Here is a 13374-nt window from a genome sequence, read left to right as displayed (position 1 = left end):
CAAACAAAAGGCAGAGCACCATGACAGGTAAGCAGGTAACAGAACTGCATCCCACCAAGACCCTGACATTAAATACAGATTTAATTGCTAAATACAGTACTTATTTATTACCATTATTGGTGTATTCTGCAGTCTACCCAGTTCTTGATCAAAGAAGCTTACAATTTAAATGCAAGCTCTGGTTACAATTTTCCAGCAGTCTAATTTAAACTGTTCTGAGTCCCACACTACAAAGAATAATTACATTAGTAAACTGTAACAGCTACATCAGTTTTCTTATACTTTTCTGCTTTAGAGTTCACACCACCAGAAGGCTACATTCTTGCTTCAACTCTATTCAAGTACATTATGAGCTCTTTTGCACAAACCAGAATAAAGTGGGAAGCCATATGAAACTTGCTTCTTGCTCCCCAAACTTTTTTTTAAAAAAGAATGTAAGCACTGTGCTTCATCAGCTAATTTATCTAAATCTGTATAAAAATATGGAAACAGAAATATTTTAAATTTTTGCATATACTGTATACCTCCCAACATTTCAAGTAGCTAATATAGGATGCAATGCTACTCAAGTTTGGCCCGTCCACTCTTCTGTCTCCAACTAGAGAGGGGCAGAGAGGTCAAACATGAGTGGTGCTGTGACCCTATGCACCATGCAGTAACATTACTCAGGTTTGGGGGCCCTCTCAAACATGAGGCTTGGGGCAAGCTGCCCTTCAGCTGGAACAGCAAGTTTGGGGGTCAAAGCAGGGAAGTCCTATGAAAACTGAGACTATAGGGAGGTATGATACTGCACATTTCTACCTCCTGAAAACAGGAAATCACGAGTGTACCAGCTACTAACTTTCCCAGATCTCACAGGAAGTCACTATTAGAAGTAGGGTCGGACCCAGGTCCCTGATTCTTTGCTCCAATGCTCTAGCCACACAGTCATGCCTTGCACACAATCATTTACTCACCACAATTATTCAATTTTTTGAGCATAGAGCACTTCTGGCTCCTGGTATATATTCTTTAATGAAGAACACATTCAGAGTTATAAAAAGCAGTCTGAGGCTGCTGACTGCGAAAATATAGTGTGTGTGTGTGTGTGTGTGTGTGTGTGTGTGTGTGTGTGTGTGTGTGTAAAAAACACACACAGCTTCCAACCCTAGAACAGCTCAAAGAGTTCCTCTGCACGTGAGCGCTCTATTGCGCTGCTCTTACGAAAACACAGCAACAAGAAAGGCACAGACAGGGATTTGGGAACCAGTGAGCTGGCGTAGAAATCAAAGGAAACAAATAAACAAAAAATCAGAAGTATCTAAATATCATCTGTCAAAATTAAACCAAGGTGATTTTTATTGCAAACAGCTTACTGAATCTAAAACCTCCACTGCCACACTACTAAAAAATGTAATAGAAAATAAAGGTTTGGATTTACTAAGCACTCCACCCTCATCCACACACCCCTATTTGCAAACCACATACTCTACGACCAACTCATTACAGCCATCTATTACCACAGAAAATGTATGGAGTTAGGACACACCCGAAACCAAACAATTCTGCCAAAACAAGCAAGATGTCTAATATAAAAGTTGGCTGTGTTATACTACATACCAGGAATACAAACTGATTTATTCAACAAAATGGTCCATTGTATTCCAGAAAACTTTACTATTTTTGCTACAGCTGTAACTACTCAAAACCTTCACGCTTCAAAATTATCACAATTCATACAGGGATACTCTTGCAAGTACACATAATAGTTAAGTAGCAAAACTTGTGAACCTAATTTTTAAGCATTTATATTGAATTATAGGTGTCCCTGTTAATTCTATATTTAGCCACTTCTATCTGAAAGTAACTTCAATGTTTTTACTTAGACAATACAACTTCTTTTAAAAGAAAGCAGTAACATTTAAAAAAGGTTTATGGTAACTATTACCAAATGTGACTTTATATATGCACTGTGCAAACAAGGAATAAAGAGAGGAATATTAGTTATTAGCTAACGCAATGGAGTTTATGTATGTGTTAGAACATTCATCCCTCTCTCTGGGAAACTCTGGGAAAGTTGGCTCCAGCACCTGCCTCATATTTTTGTTCAGTCCAAGAGCTATAGCAGACTATAAACAAATGTTTAAGCTAAAGGTTCCTTCTTCCTCAATATGCTTTTCTCTTACATTTACTTTTGCATAATGGCTTTAAAGTGGTGTAGTAGACAGTAACAAGAAGACATATTCCATTTTCAGACTGAAAGCCAATAAATGCTCATGAATTTTTTAGTTGAGAGACACTTCAAGTTGCCACTGGGAAGACTGTGTAATAAACACATTAGGCTGCAAATGGGTAGCAGCAGCTCTTTAACACACACTGTAACAATCAAATAAATGGCTAACATTCATGTTCTGTGTTACAGACAGATATTTAAGAGCACATTCTTTAGCTTTCACCTGAATCTTGAAAGGTAAAAAACTTTCTTTCAGTTATTCAAAACTTCAGCTCTAACAAACCCAACTATCACAGTGCTGGCAGCTTTAATCAATGATTCCAAGCAAGCAAAAAATAATAATAAATAATAATAATAACAAAAAATTGTATAATCTGAGATCAACAATATAAAATGGCTTCTACTTTCTGTATTCCTATAGGCTAAATCTCTTAATATAGCCAGTCACTGAGCTGCTTACACGTGAGACTACGTCAGCCAGCTCTAATATGCCCAGGAATAGCAAGACGAGGCTTTAAGAAGACAACAAAGAGTAACATATCACAGAAAGAAAGTTACATTCTTTGCATAACATACACGATTTTTGTTGTCTTAAAGATACAAAACCCTTTTTTGATCAAAACATTACATTCTCAATAAGAAGATGTTAAAGACTATTAAAATAAGATTAGGGAGTCCATACCCTAATATTGCTCATGATTCTGGGTCAAAACTTCAAGATCAGAATTCTACTATCTGACATTATACTGGGAACCATTTCAGATTCTCATTATTCAAATGACAAAAACTGAATCTCAGTTCCACAGGAATAACTGCTGAGATGCCAGGAGCAAAAAAACAGATTTGTATGTGTACAAAGCACTCTTATTCACCCAGTTAGTGACAGTTGTAACCCTATTTAAAACACAAATGTACAAACAAACCCTTCTAGATTGCAGCACACATGGTGACTATCAAGCCATAGCTACAGAAACCGTATTAAGCCTGCAAATATTTTCATTAGAAAGAAAAAAAAATCCTTGAACAGATGTCTTAGGAAATTAGGTGTTTTCTTCTCTAAAGTGTCACAAATGCTAACATTTTTAATGATTAGAATAATTTAGCAGCACAATATTTAAGAGCTACTTAAACTTGAAATAGGTTTTTATGAACAACAAAAGCAGATAGATGAGACAAAATTAATACTGTATTATTGAAAAAAGTGTGTGTTTAAACAGACAGCCTTCAGCTTGAAATGTAAGTCAATTTTAAAAGTGTGTTAAGTGTATTTAAAATACTTAATTGCCACTGAGAACCCATTGCCAGCTTTTATAGATTTACTACCACATTTGCCTGTTTTTTTTAAAAAAAATTTCTCCTCAGTTGATGTTTGGGGGAAAAAAAAAAACAACAACAGGGGGAGAAACTGGATGGATTATACAGCAGAAACTGTGGACATGACCATATGTTATATGCTATCAAGTAAAATGGCAGAACCAAGAAGTAGTTTTTCCATTTTAACTCCTTCACTTACCGTAATTTTGAAGGTTACCTATAGCATTAGTAGGTTAATGATTTCAAAATGTGAATTTTAAAATGACATTCTCTGCTTCTTAGACAGAAATGTATGATTGGTCACTGCATGAGAGAAACAGGGGAATTTCACCTGTGACGCACCTCCCAACACTATGGGTATGCCTACACTACATGTTTTTTTAACTCAATTTAACTCAGTGCCAATTAACTCATAGAATCATAGAATATCAGGGTTGGAAGGGACCTCAGGAGGTCATCTAGTCCAATCCCCTGCTCAAAGCAGGACCAATCCCCAACTAAATCATCCCAGCCAGGGCTTTGTCAAGCCTGACCTTAAAAACTTCTAAGGAAGGGGATTCCACCACCTCCCTAGGTAACGCATTCCAGTGTTTCACCACCCTCCTAGTGAAAAAGTTTTTCCTAACATCCAACCTAAACCTCTCCCCCTGCAACTTGAGACCATTACTCCTTGTTCTGTCATCAACAACCACTGAGAACAGTCTAGATCCATCCTCTTTGGAACCCCCTTTCAGGTAGTTGAAAGCAGCTATCAAATCCCCCCTCATTCTTCTCTTCCGCAGACTAAACAATCCCAGTTCCCTCAGCCTCTCCTCATAAGTCATGCGTTCCAGTCCCCTAATCATTTTTGTTGCCCTCTGCTGGACTCTTTCCAATTTTTCCACATCCTTCTTGTAGTGTGGGGCCCAAAACTGGACACACTACTCCAGATGAGGCCTCACCAGCGTCGATTAGAGGGGAACGATCACGTCCCTCCATCTGCTGGCAATGCCCCTACATATACATCCCAAAATGCCATTGGCCTTCTTGGCAACAAGGGCACACTGTTGACTCATATCCAGCTTCTCGTCCACTATTACCCCTAGGTCCTTTTCTGCAGAACTGCTGCCTAGCCATTCAGTCCCTAGTCTGTAGCGGTGCATGGGATTCTTCCGTCCTAAGTGCAGGACCCTGCACTTGTCCTTGTTGAGCCTCATCAGATTTCTTTTGGCCCAATCCTCCAATTTGTCTAGGTCCCTCTGTATCCTATCCCTACTCTCCAGCATATCTACCTCTCCTCCCAGGTTAATGTCAACTCAACTTAACTAACTTATTTGTACATACTCATCTGGAGTTATTCACTTCAGATGAAATCCTTTCTACTCACAGAAAGCCCAAGGTAGAATACTGAAGGGTTAAGGAGGATAAAACCCCCTTGTTACCCTTGGGACAGTAAGTAGGGCAGCCTTATGGGCGGGAATAGTAGCCACAGCCCTGCTGAGCCAGTTGCATGGGATGTCATGGTTCTACCTTTGGTTCCCATAGCCCAGGGGTGGGCAAACTATGGCCCACAGCTGTATCTGGCCTACGAGCCGTTTTAAGCCAGCTGGCAAGATCCCGCTGGCTCAGCCCTGCTCCGGCCAGAATGTTGGGTCGAGGGCTGCACCATGCGGCTTGGCCCTGCTCTGGCGCTCCAGCCAGGGCGCTGGGTCGAGGGCCGCACCACACGGCTCCCAGAAGCTGCAGCATGGCCCCACTCTGGCTCCTACGCGCTCCAATGGTCCCTTCCTGCACTCCAATGGGAGCTGCAGGGGTGGTGCCTGAGGATTGGGCAGCATGCAGAGCTGCCTGGCCACGCCTCCGCATAGTAGCTGGAGAAGGGACATGCCACTGCTTCCGGTAGCTGTTTAAGATAAGCACTGCTCGGAGCCTGCACCCCTGAGCCTCTCCCCATGCCCCAACCACCTGCCCCAGCACTGATCCCCGTCCCGTTCTCCAAACCCCTCGATCACCACCCAGAGCATCCTCCTGCATCCCAAACCTCTCATCCCCAGCCCTACCCCCGAGCCCTCACCCCCAGCCAGAATCTGCACCCCTTCTCCTGCACCCCTGCCCCAGCCCTGATCCCCCTCCCACCCTTCGAACCCCTCGGTCCCAGCTCAGAGCACTCTCCTACACACCAAACCTCTCATCCCCAGCCCCACCCTAGAGTCCACACCTCCAACCAGAGCCCTCACCCCCGCCACACCCCAACCCCAATTCTGTGAGCATTTATGGCCCGCCATACTATTTCTATTCCCCGATGTGGCCCTCGGGCCAAAAAGTTTGCCCACCCCTGCCATAGCCCGAACATGCCTATACCCTTGTACGTAAGTGCCAGTAAAGAGATGCTTTCTGAAGCTCATAATGGACGCACAGACAATCCTGCATAGTCGTTCCGGTCATGGACTCCCCAGTCAGCTCCTATGCCAGGTTTAAGAAGTGCAGAGTGCCTTGCACAAGCCCTCTGCATGAGAGATTAATTTCTCCCTTTTTGCATACCGCTTTTAATAAATTCCAGCCTGGCCACCAAAAAAAGAAAAAAATCACATTCCCTAGTAGCAATATTAGTTATTACATTTTGAAACAGCATGTGTGGTTAGCATTTCCTTTTATTACATTTATAAAAAAGTGTATCAACGTGATTTAATAGTGCTAACGCAATGTCTAGCTGGATCCTAGTGCAGTCCCATTAACAGGCTTCAGACCCCCTCATTTCAAATTCTGATTGCAGAGTATATAGCAAAAGTTCTAATGTTCAGGAACTGCAGATACCATGTGATCTAAATAATACAACATATTTTACCATTTTTATCATTGAGAGTTAATAACCCATCGGACAAAATATTCTCTCTCTCTCTGTCTCACACACACACACAGACACCCCCTTCCAAAGTATGTACTGAGTTGTCCATTCTCTCATCAACACACACAGGATTTAACTGTACACATCCTCCTAGTATTAAAGGCCCAATTTATGAAAGCATCCTTATTCAGGGATACCTTAACACATGTTTAACTTTAAGGACATGCTTAAACCCCACAGAAATCCATTGGTTTTCCACTGAAGTCAACTAAATATTTGCTTCGATTAAAGTCTCTTCTTCTATCTATATGAATGGCTCTGATGTGGGTGACTCACTTAGGCCCCAACACAGAAAAGCACTTACACATGTGCTTAAATCTATTCTATTTAGGAAGGGCATTTAAGCACCTAACTTTAAATACATGTTTAAGCCCCAAAAGCTTTCAAAGAGACTTCAGTGAGACTTAAACTCATGCTCAGTTAGGCATGCGCTTAAGTGCTCTTCCTGAATAAGGAAGCACTTCAGCATGTGCTTAAGTGCTGTCCGGAATCAAAGCCAAAGTGAGTCACCCACAATCAGTGCCATCCATATAGATGGGAAAAGAAACAAAATCTGCAGAGAAAATAACAATGACTTATTCAGAATTACACTGTTAAAGAAACAGAGATCCCAAACATTGTGTAAAACAGACATTGTTTTAATGCCCTTCATTTTTTCAAGTTTCAATCAATGCAAAATTAAAATTAGAAAACAATCTTAACTTAGGCACACATTTGAAATAATCTGTAAGAACCACTCTCATCCATTACAGCATGTATGACCTGGCGAGCAGTACGCTGCCTTGGTAATTATTAAAATGAATGCTACTAAATGTTGATTGCAGATCAGTAAACAAGCATTCAAAACCACAAGCCATTCAAATGTGGACAAAATTTTGTACCCCCACGAGCAGGGCCCTGCATGGATACAAAATTTGTATCCGAATCCGATCTGCAATCTGCAAAAAATGGTCCATGGATATAAATTGGATATCCAAAGATTTGCAGGGCTTTAGATACAAAATTTGTATCTGCATCAGATCCATAAAAATGGTCCACAAGTATCTGCATCCACAGCTGTGGATATCTGCAGATATAAAGCGGCTATCTGTGGATTTGCAGGGCTCTACACACAACAATGCTCAACCAAGGAAGAGATTTTAGGATGACAGTGGGTTTGGTAGTGAAATAAATAAAAACATGATATAAGTCTCCTATTTATAGGGATACCGAGCATGAGCATATACAATGTTCCATAGGCTTTACTATACCCGTCCCATTAACCCAAAAAAACCAAACACCCACCTCTTTTTTTAAACATGAAAAGCAATAGTCACATCTACCAAAAATGGTCAGTGAATCTGTGCTGTACTTTTAATGTTCAAAGAAGAGTTAAATTAGCAATAGTGGGGGGGAAAGCATTGCATGTTCTTTTTAAAAGGAAGTGCTTGACTAAAAGTCTGGATTACACTGCCTTAGAGAGTATTAAATGCATAATATTTGTGACCAGTTGTGATTAAAGTCTTTGAGTAATTTCAGAAGGACACACACACACATAGAGCAAAACAAAAAAACACCCAGGTATTTATATTACAATATAGTTCTCACAGAAGCTTTTACTAGTCTTGCTTTAGACAGCTGCTTGATCAGAACAATTCGTGGACCAATTGTTAATTGAAATGACAAATCCACTGAAGAGCTCAGTCTCTGTTGTCACATACGTGGTCTCTTGTATGAGGGTGTACAAAAAGAGGAAATGAAACTGGAATGGTGAGTACAAGGGTGCAGTAAAGCACACACAAGAGATTTAAATCTCTTAACATAAACTAGGTTTGATTTTGTTTTTTTTAAAAGATCAATTTTCCTCTGACATTTCCACATGCATGTTCCCCCTTTGATTCTTCTGTACATTACCCAAACTGTTATCTGGTTATCCACTAGGTCAAGCACAATCTCGTAACAGAAAGTGAAGACATAGCCCATTACTGGAAATGTGATGTACCCCAGGAAATTTTTACCTATAGCTTTCAGAGGGTAAAACTTTACCTCCCAATAACAGAAAAGTGCAAGCCAATGAAGCTTTCCCTCTAGCCCTAGCACAATGAAGTGTCCATGAATAAGGACAAACTAAAGAAGAGCCTATGCAGTAAGATGACTCTGGAGGGATTTCCTGGCAGGTACAGTGACCATCACTTTATGCATTTTTCTTTTTCATGTGTCTTCAGTCACCTCAACCAGCACAGCTTGCACCAGATCCTTAAGTCTGGCTCAACTTTCATAATTTGTGGCTTTTTATAACAGCTTTACCAAATACCTTTAATTTATTAATTAAGCTGGCTCCAACTACCAATGTTGCTGTCACACCTCTCCCTTCTTTTCCTCATATGATAGATGCTGAAAATAACCTCCTCAACCTGACATGATCAGGCATGATTATAGCATTTGCTATTAATTAGTGTGGCTTGAAACTCTGGGTTCTAGCAGGATTTTCAAACTAGTCATTTAGCTTGTTTAGACACTGTAAAATTTTTGTTTTTCAAATTACAGGCAGTCCTCAGACTTATGACACCATTGGCTCCTGAAAATCGCGTCTTAAGTAGAAAACATTATAACTCAAATTTCCCATAGGAACAATGTTAGATCGAGTATCGTAAAGTTGAAACCGACTTTGTTGTGAAGTTGAAACAGGATGTCAATTTAAAAACAACGTAAGTGCCGTTCATTGTAACTCGAACATTTTAAAGTCGAGGACTGCCTGCCTAAGAGACTTTTGGGTAATTTTTTCTTCCTCAAATATACGTTAGAGGCTTATCTAGAAGAGATGACAGAATAAAGAGTGGAGGAAAGAAAGATCAAGTGAACTTTGTAAGTTAAATCTCTTTAACTGCTCTTCTAGTTTGATTTTTGAAGCATAACATCTATAGTGGACAATGGACTAAATGAAATTCCTCTGGCCAAGAAAGAATATTTGAAGTCTCAAATACTCCACATACGGTAGTTATTTCTGTAAGAAATAGGAGGACTTATTATAGGGTTGCCAAAAGCCGCATATTATAAGCAACATCCCTTATTTAAATAAAATAGAATTATTCCCATACTAATTCAGCACAGGACACCTTTTATCCTATATTTCAACCAGGGTACTGCCGTTGGTTGTCAGGTTGTCACCTGCAACCTGGTGTACAGTGTTGCAATGCCACTTAAATTTGGCCCAGCCACCCCTTCCTCATGCCTAAGCGGCCTCTGGATTTCTGGGTTTTTGAGTTACAGTGTTGACAACCCTACAAAGTCCTATTAAGCAAATAAAGCAAATGAACTTTGCCAGCACCAGAATTATATTGCTTATTCAGGAAGCTTCTTTTATTCTAATTACTGGTATTTCTGTTTGTTTAATATTATCAAAAGGGCATCACACAATTAAAATTAGACCTGGCCAATTCCAACATGGAATCAATCAAATATACTTGTTTATAGAAAGTAGGTGCTAAAATCATCAGTATGCTCAGCAGAACCTATACTATATCTTATTAGAGCTCCTATAATGAAATAAGGAAACAAACAACACAACAAGTATACAGGAAGTTTCATTGTTCTTGCAGCTTTTACATTTGCTTCTGTGAACATGACAGGCTCACCAGGCCTCAGATCAGTCATGCCACAGGTCTACTTGGCAGAACATAGGTACGCTGCAATTAAAATATTCAGGCTTAAACAGAAGAGAACAAGCAAATAAATAATGGTCATTTGGTTCCATTTCTGTGTCCTGTCAGCATGTAATAAAATATCTTCAAACACATGCTATACTAGTTAAATAACAAATAAATAAATAATAAAACCATGTTCCTTCCCTTTCTGTCTCAAAGTGGCATGAGTTTTTAAAAATTCCTAAATAAAATAAACAAAATCAATTCTTGTATGTATGTATGTAATTAATTATTAAAAAAGATTATAAGCATTACAACCTTTTCAATAACACACTTTTAGAACACTGCCAACTGGTACTGCAGTAATGCTCTGTTACGACTACCTTTGTCATCCTGCCCTTAAAAGGAAAAATATATTGCAGAAGTTCAGCTTAGTTTCCCTGTGAGTGTTGATCATTAATTTTATTTTACCATTTTGGGGGGGGCGGGGGAGGAGGCAGGGTAGGATTATTACTATTCTTTATCGTTAAACTTCAACAATATGCCCAGTGCTGTACAAGACACAAAACCAGACAATCTCTGGCTCCAAGAGCTTTCAGAAAGGGCCACTGTCTTCACCATCTAAGAGTTCTGTACTAGCTATCCCTTTTCAGAGAAAATTTTGAGTGTTGCACCCTGCAAGGTTAAGAGAAAGGTAAAACACTACACAGCCGAGATAGTTAATGGCATCAGCATGTACAACATGAGACAAATACACAGTGAAGATTAACTGAATGTCATTCTGCAACCAGGATCAGATAACTACAAAGAAAATAAGGAAGGTTAGAGAACCGAGAAAGTTATATAACAGCAGCAACATGAAATTCATTAATGTTCCAGTGTGTTTCACCTGTTTTAGGCCTTGGTGAGAAAAAAAAAAGGACTATTATTATTATTACAGATTCTCAATCTAATCTGCACCCTCCTTTTTTTCCAGTGATCTGTGCACAGGAATTATCAGGTAGTTTTAAACAATGAATAGTAATTACTGCAATAGAAAAATAATATATTGTTCTTGGGCTCCACCTTCTCCTTGAGAATGGGATATATAGGTGGGTTTGTATATTTTTCTGGGCATTAGCAAAAGCCTTACAAGAAATATTTTCTCTATACTGTACATTATTATATTTAGCCACATAACCTCATACAACTGTCACAAGACAACTGCAAGTCACCTGTAGTAATTAAAGGAGGCAACAAATAACAAATCACTGAGAAATCAGTTTAGCAAATCCCTATTTGCTACACAGGAAAATTAATTCACAACTGTCATGCTTAAAACCAAAAAACACCCCCTCCCCTCCACACACCTCGAGAATATTACCAAATATGAAGTCAGAGCACTTCAGAAACACACCTTGTAATCTTCCACAGCCGCTGCAGTTCAAGGCAGATCTCATCAGTTTTTCCGTGCCTTTAGATAGGAATGTAAATAAAATCCCCATCCATCACACTTGCTTTTTTTATTTAAAAAAGAACAAAAAAAGAGCCCAAGACAATTAGCAGTAAATTTATTGCCTTAGAATAACAGCCCTCCATTAACCCAAACCAACATTATGTCTTGATGTAAACCAAAGCACATGCTGAGAGAGGACGTGCACACACAGCAGCTTATCTCCTCTGTCATCTGCTTCTAATGACAGCTGACAAACTAGCCACGCTAATCCTTTTCTAGCTTCTGATCAAATAGATCCCCCTTTGACAATCCAGCATGGTGGAGCACTCGAAAATTCCTCCTGCTTCTGTTCTTTCTATTGCTGCTCTAAAAGGCAGTTTCCTTTTCATTGAGATAATAGCCTTTTCTGCAGTCACATGACTCAGAAGCTACATTAGGAGAGCTTTATGATAATAGACTGAATAAGCCCCCTCCTCCATTCTCCTGCTTTTAAGGGTATGTCTCAAAAAACCCCAAACAAAAATAAAATAAAACCTCACTTGAAATAATGTGCCTTTTTTGTCACAAATTAAACAACATTCTATCGTATTAAAGAGAAATATATACAATGTATACTTTCTGTACTAAAAATAATTAATGAAAATATTCTGATGCACAATTCTCTCTCTTCACTAGGGAACACACTCTGATCACAAACACCTCACATGAAATGAAACTGAATAACTAAGCAGGATATTTAGCACGCCAGATTTACTCTCCTCTTTTTCCCTATATAATTTTCATCCTTAATTTAAATTTAACTGCAATGAATATTTTTCTCTTAGCAACATTTTATGGATTAACTTACTGTATTATAAACTACACAAAACTACAATCAACTAACGAATTGGAGTTCATCCCTGATGCTTTCAATTTTTAGACCCATCCCTTCCTTTCAAGGAAATAGCCTCCAACTTTATCTTAATTTTACATAGTACCCAGAATAAGCAATTTAAGCTTTATATATATATATATATATGTTCTAGGGGACAGGTGTAGTTATGTCAGCATCAGTTTCCGAATTCCCAGACTTCCTGAAATCATCGGTTCAAATCCAAGGAGTTCAGCACCACACCCATCAAGAGTTTTCCCGCTTATTAAAGGTATGGTGGTCAGAACAATGCAAAGGTGTGTATATGTGTACACACACACACACACACACACACACAGCCAATTCAAAGCTAAATATTACTAGACAAATTGAGAAAAATGCTCCCATGAAACTTTAAAAGCAAGAATCTATCTTTTCTACATGGAAATTAAATAATCACTTCAAACATGGCACTTGTTGTAAAGAGATGAGATCCCTACAACCTTGCTCTGGTCCACTCCAAAGCTAGTGTGCAGTACAACACAGTGTATTGGTTGGTGGCCACCTTCCACCCCAGAGGTGGCTGCATTTCAGTGCAGGTGTAAATGTATAGTTTGGTCTGAAAAGACACTACGTAAAATACTACTGGAGTTTTGCAGCACCCAGTTGGACTATTTTATGACCTACATCTACTCTTTCTAAATTTTTGGGGGGAACACCAAGGAGTATTTCCCCCACTTTCTCTGTCTATGTCATATTATTCCAAATTATCCTCCTTAGATAGGCACATGTGTCAGAATCAGAGCTTAAGGCCAGAAGGGACCACCAGATCATTTAGTCTGACCTTCTGTATATCACAGGACACCAACATCACCCCACACATTAAACCCAACCATCGAAATTAGACCAAAGTATTACAGCCCATAGAAGACTAAATTGTTATGTGCCACAGAGAATAGGAGGGATTCAGGTACACCTGTGCTCGAGGCCCCCTCAGAGGCAGGGAAAGAATTAAGTGAGATAATCCTGGCACACGCTACAGAGGAAAGTAAAAAA

General features: G+C 39.4%; 1 protein-coding gene across 15 annotated transcripts in view; it reads right to left on the bottom strand.

Moving 5' to 3' along the window:
* NCOA2 (nuclear receptor coactivator 2) overlaps positions 1-13374 on the bottom strand; it is a 259553-nt gene that overhangs the window by 120634 nt on the left and 125545 nt on the right. Inside the window, exon 1 of one of the 15 annotated variants that reach the window (XM_073330894.2) lies at positions 11430-12686. The exons of the other annotated variants lie outside the window; for them this stretch is intronic. The gene's annotated coding sequence lies outside the window, so the exon portion shown is untranslated. Of the gene's footprint in view, positions 1-11429; positions 12687-13374 lie in introns of those variants that run through there. 15 annotated transcript variants of the gene reach the window in all.

Source organism: Lepidochelys kempii, chromosome 2 (genome assembly GCF_965140285.1).
Source record: "Lepidochelys kempii isolate rLepKem1 chromosome 2, rLepKem1.hap1, whole genome shotgun sequence".
In the NCBI taxonomy this organism is placed as follows: Eukaryota; Metazoa; Chordata; order Testudines; family Cheloniidae; genus Lepidochelys; species Lepidochelys kempii.
The sequence above is the reverse complement of the archived record's forward strand: the minus strand, read 5'-3'. Positions and strand labels throughout refer to the sequence as shown.